A 13,378-nucleotide genomic window follows, 5' to 3' on the forward strand; every position below is an offset into this window, starting at 1 on the left:
CAAACATAATTATAAAACTGAACTGATTAATTTTAAGATTTCAGATTCAATAAACCGAGATTTTATATTACATAACATTTGTATCAACAGGCGAAAACTACAAAAGGTTAATCTGATTGGACTGGTTTATGAGTTCTAAAAACATAGCACAAATACCATAAGGCTCCCTCAATTTCTTATATGATGCACAATACACCCTTAATTATATGGTTTTGAATGATGACGTATGTATTACCCTTGATAACGTCATTAATATGAATTAAATATTCACCTAATAATAATATGTATTTAAATCTTATTATGTTAGTTTAAGTGTCACTTTAAGACATGATTAATGGAAATTTAAGTCATAAAATGATGTTGTGTGGTCTTTGGATGCTCATCATCTCAACAAGTGGGAGAGTGGGACGCTTTAATTAATCAGGATTAATTAAATTAAATGGGAAATTATTAGAAATTAATTACGTATCCAAATAACAATTTCTTTAAATGATTTATTTATTTTAATAAAAATGACGATTTTATATTGTAAATTTTTTATTTAAATTCAAAAACTGATTTACTGAAATAAAAAAAACATTCAAATTAATTATATGAAATAATTCTAACCAAAAATAAAACTTGTAGCATATTCCAACATCCAAGAGTTTATATAACAATTTTAAAAGTTTAAATCATTTTTTAAGTAACATTTTTTTTTTAATTTAAAGACCAAACAAAAAATAAAATGCATTTATTTATTGCAGTTTATGATTTTATTAATAACAACAAGATATTTAAAGTAATTAGTTTTGAATATATAGAACTTAATCATTTTAAAATTTATAATATCCATAAAAACTTCTATCTTATGAATTTGTTTCAGATGATTTTTTTTATCTAATAATAACATTCAATGTATTGATTAACATATATTTATTTTACAATGTGTTTGTTTCATATGTATTTGATTAACAATATAAAACTTTTTAACGTGTGCTTTTAGTTTCACAAACGTGCATAAACAGGTTGACATTGTAAAACGAATATATGTGAAACAAACACATTCTGAAACAAATATTTGATAGTCACTATATTAAATTCTAGCCAAATATTCGTATAAATAACACATAATACATTTTTTTCCCAGAGATCTCACGATTTCGAGAGTTTTCAGAATAAGATTCTCTTAAACTTTTTTTGAGTATTAAATATTCTTTTTATAAATCAATAAATTTTTCCAAAGAGAATTTTTTCTTAATAGGAAGGTTTCCTTAAATGAATATTATCTTAAAATATTTTTTTCCCCACAAATACGTGATCAAAAAATGGTTATACGTTTTCAGAAATTGTATGTCCATTTTTTCAATACCTTTTTTTTTCCTTGTTCGATAACTGTTTAATTGTAATTTTATTGTTATTTAATTAAAATATAGTTTTTATATGATTGAATGTCACTTAAAAATTTGACTAAAAATTACTGTAACGAAGCATAAGTTTTAAAAAGATTTTGATTGGATTCTTCTTCCTGATATTGAAACTATCGACATCGAGTGCAAAAATTTTTAGTTCTTACAAATAAATACTCAATACCTAAGTAGGCTTATAAAATAGATCGTGATATGATCAATTGCTTTCTGGGTCGTCTCTGATCTTATGATTTGTGTTTATCCCCAAAAATTTTAGAGACCTTTTACAAACACACACAAAGGATTTGCTTGTTACTGATATAGTCTCTGTTCTTCTTTAGACCATTTTTCCACTCCGATAGTATCGTAGATTGCGTCAATGCATAGGAAATGAATGCATTTATATACTATTAATTTCAATATGAAGTTAAGTGAACTAGATCTTACGGAGCCTGCTCATGTATGACATGATTCGTATCTGATCATAGAAAAGATTCTCTTCAAGCGAACCGATCTATCATCTGTATGGGTTTGTTTACGTGATGGTTGGAACTGTTTCTCCATTCTTAACATTTTTGTGTTTTTTATTTGAATCTAACACCCCATATATATATATATATATATGGAATTGGATGAGAAGACGAGTGAGAAAGTTCAAACTGGAAATGCAAATAATGATAAATGTGGTGGATTTGTGAGTTTGCATCGAATTTTGGGATCAAATACAAAATATGTATCATTGTTTTTGTTTTCACCTATAATAGATGAAATGTGGATCGTTAAATACAATTATATCAAAATGGCTTTATGTCACACCCCTAAAGTCACCTCAAAGAAATATAACATCATGTTTACTCTTCAAAAGATAACATAACAACCAAATTCATACGCGACGAAATCTCACTAGTTACAACATACACAGGAATCCACTTATTTAGATCGTCAACAAGATCCCAAATATAACATATTTGATATCATTTATGTAAGGTCAGATATAAAGGAACAAGTAAGCGGGTACTAACGAGACTAAGGTTAGGCTTGCCCTTTGCGTTTATCGACCCCAACTTTAATTTAAATCACCCCGAAATTTTTTGATATAAATCACCCCCAAAAAATTTTAGTAGGTAATTTAGCGACGTATCACCCAAAGAATAGCAATGGTTTGGTAGAATGTGATGTTTTTTGAGAAAATATCAATGGATCACCCAGAGAATCCCTGGGTGATTTGTTACTGATTTGAATTACCCACCAACAATTTACCAACCAACTTTTGTGACGGTTTTATGAGGAATCACCCTTAAACGACAGTTTTTCCAGGAAAAAGTTCGTAGATAAAAGTTTTTTTTCATTTAGTAGTGTAAACAATGACTAGCATTTCATACTTAGAAGATGGTTTATATTACTCTATACAAGCTCTCATAATTAAATGTGACCCAACTATTATATTGATGCGGACTACGTCGGTCCTTACTTTATAGGCACATCTTCTTAGGCACTTATGTTCGTGACAACTAGAATTAATGCAAATTATATTTGTCACGCACACACTATCAAATATTGGACATTATCGTGCTCAATATTATAGATAACACATGCAATAGCTTAAAATATGACATCATGTGTCTATATCATGCAATTGTAGAAGGTGCATGTAATTCACTAGATATTATAGCTTAGCATTTACATGGGAAACATACAAATCGTAATGTCTAGTATTAATACTAGACATCTTCAACTACTTATCTTTCATAAAAACATGTTTCTGGTCAAGTCAAATGGAATCATAAGTCAATGCGACCTCACGTTCAAGCTCACCACATCCATGCGGGCTTGTTGAATCGTTTGACTAAGCTAGATTTGACTGGCCAATACAACCTCTAATGCGGGCTCCAAACTCACGTTGCCTTGCTTAAAGCAAGCTTACCGACAAACTTTAGACTCAAGTGTTCTTTCCCCTATCCGAGCTTACTTGTCCGGCTTATAAGCTCACTTTCATCGTCCAATACGTCTCTTTCGACCCAAACATGCACATATCACAAATTTGTCCAAGATCAAACTTCTTCTGAGTTTTCTCCCTATGGTTTTGCTTGGACAAAATGAAGAAATGAATCGATTACTACATCTCCCCATTATGCTTAATCGATCTCATATGTTCTCTCATTCCCGGGTGTTCAAACCTTATCATACGTACACTTCTCAAGTTTGTTAAAATCTAGTTCCTTAATCTCATCTTTTTTTTAAAATTATAACATAACTAGTCCCTATACTTAGATTCTGAATTAATTAGGATGTTACACTTTCAATTTGGGTGCATCTTCACTTGTGACATATAAAAATCCTAAAGTAAAATGTGATCAGTTACCAAAAGAAATCAAGTTCGAATGACAAGGTTATGAATATGAATATTCATGCCAAAACTTTCAAGTTTCAACTAATTGTATGATATCTTTTTAGTAAAAACTGAAAAACAATGGTGGTATTTACGCTCTACCAGTACTCAAGTAATTTCTCGTTGAGTATATGTATATGTATATGTATATGTATATGTAGTGGTCTTTGTTACCAACCAAAAATCAAATACGTTCAAAGGTATATGCTATGGGTCAGATGATTTTTCTCGTTACACTAAGGCTATGTTTGGCAACCTAACTGATAAACAAATCATGTTTGGTAAAAGTAAAACTAGTAGATAAGAATGTAAAATAACCAAAAAGAACATCTTAAAAAATTAACCAATTGTAATATTTTAAAATATAATTGAAACAAATCTCTAATAATATAATATATTAACTAATACAAACAAGATGCTAAAAAAGTTAAAAAAAATATACATATATATATATGTATTATAATATTTGAATTTTTCAATACAAATTTTAGAAAAATCTATTATTTATAATTTTAAATAACCATTATATATAATATGAATAAAACTAGAGATTGTCTATCTCACATATCCTAAAACCCTACTAATAATAAATAATAAATAATATTAATGAGGGTTATAATTGGGAAAAAGTAACAATAAACTACCAAAACATTACTCCAAACGTTTCAATAAGTTACCTTATAAGTTAGTTTATGTACATCTAAGCATGTACAAAAAAAAGCTAATTTATTTTTACCGAACAATACCTAGGTTTTTCAACACATTAAATTCATTGAAGTTTTGTTCTACCTATATGAACAACCAAAGACGTTTTAAAGTTTAATCCACAAAAATTAGCTTAACAAGTGCTAAATATAAAATACATTCATTCGGCTCCTTTATAGAAAATGGATAAATTGTCAGATTTTAGATATGAACCAACTTACAAAAAAATTTATACCCCATAACATCTATGTCAGCTTAATTTTTGTTTGAACATATTCAATTCAAAACGACTCCCTTTCTAGACGATCCCTCTAGAAGAAGGCGATTCTAACAATCTTTCTAGTTACTTCCTTCTCTATTTCTATCTGAGAGGGTCCTAAGGAAAAGGATTGACCTTTTATCCTTAACAAATAATTAAAAACTAAAGCAAAAATTTTACGTTTTGTTGGTATGGAGTCTTTTTGGTTCTATTACGATATTTAATTTAAATACTAAATAAAATAGCTATAAATATTAAGTAATTAGAAGTTGGTATATAATAAACTAAACTACATACAAATATTTAAAATATATAAATTAAAACTGAAACTTAGATTCTTGAAATCGTTCAACGTGCACCGGTTTCAAGCCACGAACTTCCATTTCCTAATTGTTGGCCACCAAGAATTTGTTGGGGATGTGAATGGTTTGGATTGTTGGGAGATTATAAGCACAAGACATGTGTTATTTATGGAAATATTACAAAAATGTTCCTACTCGCTAAACTTTCCTTATGGGGAAAGTATACATTCTACTAGTTTATTTTATAGTTTATGTATCTATATTCCATGTCCCAAAAATAATTAACAATATAAGATAAGAAGTACACAAACTATTATGTACAAGAAATCTTTGAGTTATGTTTGACTGCCATTTGGCATAAAATAATATTAAGAAATGGTTATTGATAAAATAGGTTGAAATAATCCACGTCTTCTAAAATATAGTAACACAAGGAAACATGTGTAAGACAAAACGACATTTATTTTTTAATTTGTAAAAAATAAAACTAAAAGATTGTTAAGTTGGTTTTTGTTTTCATCATTTAGATGCTTAAGCAACGATATATATATTAATTAATAGAAAACATATCTATGTAACATAGTGTGTTGAGATATTTGAAATCTTTTTCAATTTCTTTAAAGGAGACCTCTTGTAGCAAGCGGAAGGTTTCCAGCTACATATATATATATATATATATATATATGTGTGTGTGTGTGTGTGTGTGTGTGTGAGTTTGATAGTCTATGGATAATTGATGTCAAATTCCATCACACCTGCTTAAACGGATCGAGCCTAGACAGTACCCCTTAGAAGGGAGGCAAAATAGTGTATCAGTTCCTTAGATATGATAAATCTCGGCTTTAATACCATATTAAGTTATATAAAACCCTTTCAATTTATCTCTAATAGAGCCCTGTAAAGATCAAAAGTTCCTACATATGTATTATTCATCATCAAATTTTAAGTTACATATACTTAGTTATATATATATATATATGTATGTATGTATGTATGCATAGAGAGAGAGAGAGAGAGAGAGAGAGAGACTGAGTGTGGATGTGTGTGTGTGTGTCTAAAAATCAAATGTGAAACACAAAAAAGTTATAAAGTCGTGGAAAATTAACCAATCCAAATTATTAGTTTTTTTAAGTTACGATTTATATTGTTTCACATGTTTTGTTTTTGTGTATGTGTTTCATATATGAAACATATTTATATGTTTTTTTTCTACATGGAAAACAATTATAAATATTTCATATATGAAACAAGTCAAACACAAACACTGTCGTTTTACAGTTCGTAATATTTTCTTACTGTTCTCATTTAATTTGTCTTTCAGATTCATATAAAAACGACAACTAAATAAAATAACACAACAATAATTGAATTACATGTGATTGCACACCATCACGTATAAAATCACAAGCAATTTACACGACTTTCGCTGCAACTTGAGGTTGCGGATCAGGTCATCTGCTCACCCTTACGTTGTTTGTGTTCCATAATCACATGTAAAACCATATGATCTAATCGTTTTATTATTTTGATATTGTTTCCGTTTGATCCTCATTATATGTATGTATGTATGTATGTATGTATGTATGTATGTATGTATGTATGTATATAATTGAAGTAAATTATATATTAATTAGTTAATTAATAATTTTGGTTTACTTATACGAGTCATCCAAGTCGAGGGCAGTTGAAGAAAAGGGTCCACCTTTGAACTACAAATACATGATTAACTCAAAAGTCAATACACCAAATATCTTTTTTAATCATGTTATTTTACATTTTTGTAATGAAAAAACATGACTAGTGGGGGACAAATATCTTTTTTAATCATGTTATTTTACATTTTTTTTTGCTGCAAGTAAACCAAATCAAACATATTATATATATATATATATATATATATATATATATATATATATATATATATATATATATACACTACTTAGGGTATAAAAAGAATGTTAATCTTAGAATGGTAATAACTAATACAACAAGTGCTTGTAGAAAAGGATTAGATACAAACACAACAAATTTTCACTTTTAATTTTGTATGTTTATTATAAACAAAGAATTATAGATTTATTGCGAAAGCTAGGAGGTAAAACATGATCCTAAACAATCCGACTGATGATAAATTGCCTAATGACTGAAAACTAAGAGAAGAAGTTCCTCTTTCAGATTTGAAAAGAGAAGAAGGTAATCTTTCAGATTTGCAAAGAGAAGAAGGTACCCTTTCAGATCTGAAGTACTGAAATAGTCCTTCAGATGGTTGACGTTGATTTTGCCTAAAAAACTATCAATCAGAACTCATTTCAAAATGAGTGACTTGCAACATATGACAAAAGATGACATTTTATAGCCATCAATACATTAAATGCCGTTATCCAACTTTAACACGTGTATTCATCTGATTTGTTGCTTAGTGCATGCTTGTACTCCTCATTTCAGCCTTTTGAAGATGATATAGATGTTTGTTAACCTAACCTATCCTTCTGTATGCAGAGAGATTTGTAAGAAAATATGATACTAATAAAACAATATTTTAAACTTACTTTGTCTTATATGCGAAACATGTTCCCATATCAGCACAAGAGTTGGTAGACTCGGTGAGCCAAACTTGTTGGTTAAGTTTGCACTCCAAAATCGGGGTTTGCCGGATTTTTTTTACTTTATTTTGTATTGATCTTCATTTAGATATAATCCGTTTTGGTGACTAACTTGGCATCAATTCAACTAGTCTTCGATTTTGTTAAAGATTTTTGTTATTGGATCAATGCAGATAATTATAAGCATTTTACAAAGAAAATTCCTATCTCCTTTTCTTCCACAAACATAGTTACGTTTTGGATTCCAGCACAAACTTTGTTTTATGAAGAGAAAAGTTTGGTATCTACAAATCCTTCAGATTATATAGATTTTCGGATGCAAGACTCAGATGATTAGTCAGGATATTAAATCTGGATGCCAAATCCAAATAATACATCTTGATACAAAAATAAGTACCAACTTTGAGAAGGGATCCATAAATTAAATCCGAACAAAAATCCGGATACAGGTTTTGATACTAAATCTGAATGTTAAATCTGAACAGATTAGGATTCCAAATCTGAATTTTGACTATTATCAATTCGAATACAGAAATCCGAATGGTTTAAAGACAATTTCTTTATTTAAGAATTAATCTAATTGTTAGATCATCTATATTTTATATTATTATTAAATCAAATGATTAAAACCAAATAAGGAATATATGTACAAATATTTTCCTTACCATAAAAACTAAAAATAGAACTCTTTTTCAATAAAGACCAACTATTTGAGAAACATATTTGGGATGCATAAGGTCAAAGAGTTTAAAAAGTTAAAAAGACAATGGATTTTAGAAAACCAAAGTAAAATAAATAAACAAATTTAAATAAGTTTGTAATTTGGAACTGATTTAAGAGCATCTGTAATAGAGTTTCTTACAAGAACCCGTTTTTTGTACTTGTTCTTATATTATCGATACTTCCAACTCATCAAATTAAAATTTAGATAAAATTCTACAATGATAATTCTTATAAAAACATCTTTTATAAGTGCTACGTATTATATATATTAATAATCATAAATTTAAGAAAAAAATATCACTTCACGTCGAGTTGAAAATAAGAACCAAGATTCCTTATACGGAACTTTTCTCAATAGTAGTTTTTATTAAAAAGCTTTACTTTTTGTTTATAAGATGTTATTACACGGTCATTCAAACAGAAGATGCATGAGACACGTGTATAAATGGGTCATTGGTTGGGCAATCAATGGTAACTTGTTGGTCATGGACCTTTGACTTCTACTCCATGCATAGAGTTAGGACCAGGTACTTACGTTTAGAATGCGAAAGTTATGTTGGATTTCTTTGGATTTCCGTAATATTTATTAGTTTGATTCAATACATTTAAACACGTAATAATTTAACAAAAAATTTAGGAACTTAGTAATTCAAAACGTGAAAACATATAGGGAGCTTTTGGACGTTTTTCTTATATTTTAAATATTCACAAAACGCATAGCTGATAAGTGATTACCAGATGGTTACTTAACTTACTGAGTAAATATGACAAGAATCGAAAATTTTACTCACCTGGTAAATGAGAAAGACAACTCTTAATTACTTGGTCAAGAAAAAGACTTTTACCAACAATTTATTTTGATGGTAAAATATTTAATGAAAGTTAAACAAATTCTTTTGTTGGTGTTTGATTTCATTTCTAATACGTATCCATGGGAGTTTTTAATTCCCATGTTAAGGTCAAACTATATTAAAGTAAAATTAATTATTTTTAATTGTCAGAAACCAATTTTAAAAATCCTAAAAATAACTTTAAGACGTCTAATTTAATTCAGAAACTGATAACATTAATTTACCCTAAATTCAATTATTTCTTTACAATTTATATAAAACATAACCAAAAAAGAAAAGCCAACAATAATATATATGATGGAGAAATATGACTTGGAACACTAAAAAGGCGGCAATTCGGACAAAATTTTGTGGATCACTAAAATGTTCGTGGTGGTGTAATCAACAATTAATACGTGGCGTATGTTAGGTATACAATCCTACGTTACTTAATATTTTCTTTAAGATATATTTAAATAAGAATTTTCAATAATATGAGATGGTAATAGAAGTGATTCACATATGAATTTTTTAATGATTCATATATGAATTTTTGTAACAATTCTTTTTCTCTCTCTCTCACAGTGTATAGTTTTCTTATTTGGTGTTGTGCAATTATATTATCTATTGTAGTTTATAATAGTACTATCTAAAAGATTATGGATATTTTTTTTGCATTCTTCGTGTTATCAGAACATAATCGAAGAGTGCATCGCTTTTTCCCTAAAGATCTTTGCATCGTTATTTATGTTATTTTTATGTGTTTTTAGATATATAAAGTCAATCTAGTGGAATTAATAAGTCAGAAGGATGAACTAAACTACTTTAGATCGTGTGGTAGGGGGTGAAAAGAAGGAGATTTGGTCTATGCAAACTTACCAATATAGGATCTAATGAAGTGACGTTCGTAGTGGATAGAAAGCACTGATAATGAACGTGAAATAAAATGGCAATTTAACTTTAATTTGGACAAGATAGAACAAAACTTACAACTTATATTAAATCACCATATAAGTCTCGTATAGCTGTTAAAGATCTTTTACTTGACGATTTATCCATGTCCTCCAACCACAAATGGTAGGAAGAAGCTAGGCGTTCTAAAACTAGTCTAAAAGCATCTTAGACACCTACATATACTGGTTGTCAAAATCTAGTGATCGTACAGTAGGTTGATTTTGTTGGAATCATATTTTTATTGTATTAAAGTAGAGGGCCTTAATGTGTAAATACCTTAATGGTATAAACTGTTTTCATTTATTTGTAGTTTAGGGTAATCATTGCTTAATCATTTCGTCAGCCGTACTTTGACATTCATATTCTGTATTGCGATTCTCATTCAATATACAAGACGATTTCTCAAGATTTTGATTGCTACATTGTTCATTATTGTTCTATTCATTGAATCTGGGAATAACAGATTTTGTGGGTTCTTTAATCAATGGTGATTTTATGTCCAAAATCTTCTATGTATATATTTTGAATGATGGATTCATATTTTGAATTAATCTTCTATGTAAACCGATCAGTATTTGAGATAATCATCAAGGGTAGAAGGTTTAATTTCTAAATGTTGATTCATAATGTTTAGGATGAAATTAAGGAGTTTAATCATTTTAGTTGGGTGTTTTTGGGATATAAAACCTTGATTTTGTGAGTTTAATAATATTGTTCTACTTTGGAAATTGATCTTCGATTGGGATTTTAAGGTAATAATTAGATAATTTCTTGATGATTAAAAACGTGTGGTCAATTACTTAGATGTGGATTGTGCCGGGTAATTTCCATGTTCGGTTATTTTAAAGTATCGGGATCTCAGGTAAATTCTCTTACCTTAACTTTCATTTACATGTAACCGATTACGAACATTTTAAAAATATTGAATATGGTTTTTATGCATATATGTCTTTGTTATGCAAATTACCATTGTGCATTGGCGTTTATCTAAAGTTACGTAGGATGTGTGGATTTGTACAACGGTAGTAGGTTACCTTGATATAGTGACATCTCTTGCAAGTGATAATCCGTGTGCCTTGAATTTGTTTCGTGTGCACATTAGTTAGGCATCTATTGGGGGCTTGATTGTGAATGTCACGGGGTGGGGTGACAGTGTGGCTACAAATGCTATAATTAATTTCTTTTTAGTTAAACGAAAATCATTCTGTATAATTATTCGAAGACAAACTGATAAGGAACATAAATCTAAATTCAATCTAATTCATGTATGTAAAGCAGAAAAATTGAAAACCATTAAATGTTTTTATGCATTTTAAAAATATAACAAAAAGCAACAATGCTTATTTATATTGGGATGACAAAAATGAAATGGCTTTTCTCAAGCTCTTACACATCCTTTCGAAAAAGGGAAAACCATCGAATTGGAAGCTCCAAATACAAAAAGAAAATAAAAATAAAATCATATATAATATAATATAATATAATATTACAATAATGCTTAATACATGAAAAATATTATGAATAAAAAACATAATATAAATGAGAAGAGGATCGTTATTTTTTCATCTGTTTTAGATTATATCCATCTCATATGTAAATTGCTATACATTTCTGCTAAAAAAAATTAAATATCTAAATTTGTCATATAGAATCTTATATAAAATCGAAAAAGATACAATGAACGTATAGGTGTTAAGATATTATTGTTTGAAAATAAAATTTAATCATTATCCAATTAATATTCTCATATTGGCTAAATTTGAATATATTTTCGTCAATATATGTTGGAATTTCTCATCTTTTAAAAAAACATTTCGGAGAGTAATCTAATTTGATTTCACATATATTCACATGGTATTAAAGTCAAAATTTCTATGGACTAGACATTCTAGAAAAATGAATCTATTATGTTATATAAAATCAAACAATTTTTGTCAGTTCTTATTAATTAATAATAAATTAAAAATTAATAATACTAACCAAATACCCCTAAGGAGGATATATCTTTATTTATTTGGAAAAGTTTGAAAGGTAAAGATGAAGGAGATTTTGGTACCAAATGAAAAGGGTTGTAAAATGGTGTGAGAGGCACGATACATAAGCTTTCATAGTAAGGACACGTAAACTTTTGGATGACGAAAGCGGTGACGTAGCAGTGGAGTAAGAGTGCAATTACAGAGACCAGAATACTTAACAGTTTTACAGATCTAGCCCCTATACATTTTTTATTTTGCACTTAAACCCCCTCATCGCAATAAATATTTATTTTTGATCACTACTTAGACGACGACGACAACCAGATTACATTACCAAAGAAATATTCGTTTTTCTTCATTTTCAGAATAATAATAACTTCTGTAATTGAAGGAAATAAAAGATCATATTGTATAAACTTTATATTAATAATTTCTTAAATCATATAAACAACAAGGAAACTTTATCATATTAATTAACTAACTATACAATAATATAGAGACTTATATATATATATATATATATATATATATATATATATATTATATATGGGATTATGTGAGACATAATTTTTATACTTGAACGCGTTTTTGCTATAAAGATTCAATTTTTTTTACTTTCACAACATTTTGTTGTAAAGTTTCAAGTGTAAAAATTGTGTCTTACATGTCTGACGAGAACAACTTTGTCTCACGTGAACCCAACCCCATATATATATATATATATATATATATATATATAGAGAGAGAGAGAGAGAGAGAAAGAGATGACGTTTCAAATGCAACTCATCACATTTGAAAAATCAATGCAATTCAATCAATTGAGATATTTATGGAAATGATAAGAGTTCATTTATTATGATTATAGTTATGGAAGATGATTATGGTTCATTAATTATGATCAATATTTTATATTATGAAATAATTTAAACTTTTATAAAATCACATATTCATCAAATTAAATGTATGGTTAAAATTGAGTTGTATTGTTTATATAAAGGTAAATAGTTGTATAATAACTCACATCTCTCTCTCTCTCTCTCTCTCATACATTTTATGGTGAAGTCATGACTAGTTAAAGGCTAATGTCATCTTTGAGAAAAGGTAACTATGCATAAGTTTATTTTCAAACTTATTGAAAATAATTGTTTGGTTAACAATATATAAGTTACCTTTACTTATAAGTTTTAAGGTTTTTTCTACTTTAATTCTTAGTTATTTTGAATAATTAATAATTTATTGGTCAAATATA

Source organism: Cynara cardunculus (assembly GCF_001531365.2).
Source record: "Cynara cardunculus var. scolymus isolate 2C chromosome LG 11, CcrdV1, whole genome shotgun sequence".
Taxonomy (NCBI): domain Eukaryota; kingdom Viridiplantae; phylum Streptophyta; class Magnoliopsida; order Asterales; family Asteraceae; genus Cynara; species Cynara cardunculus.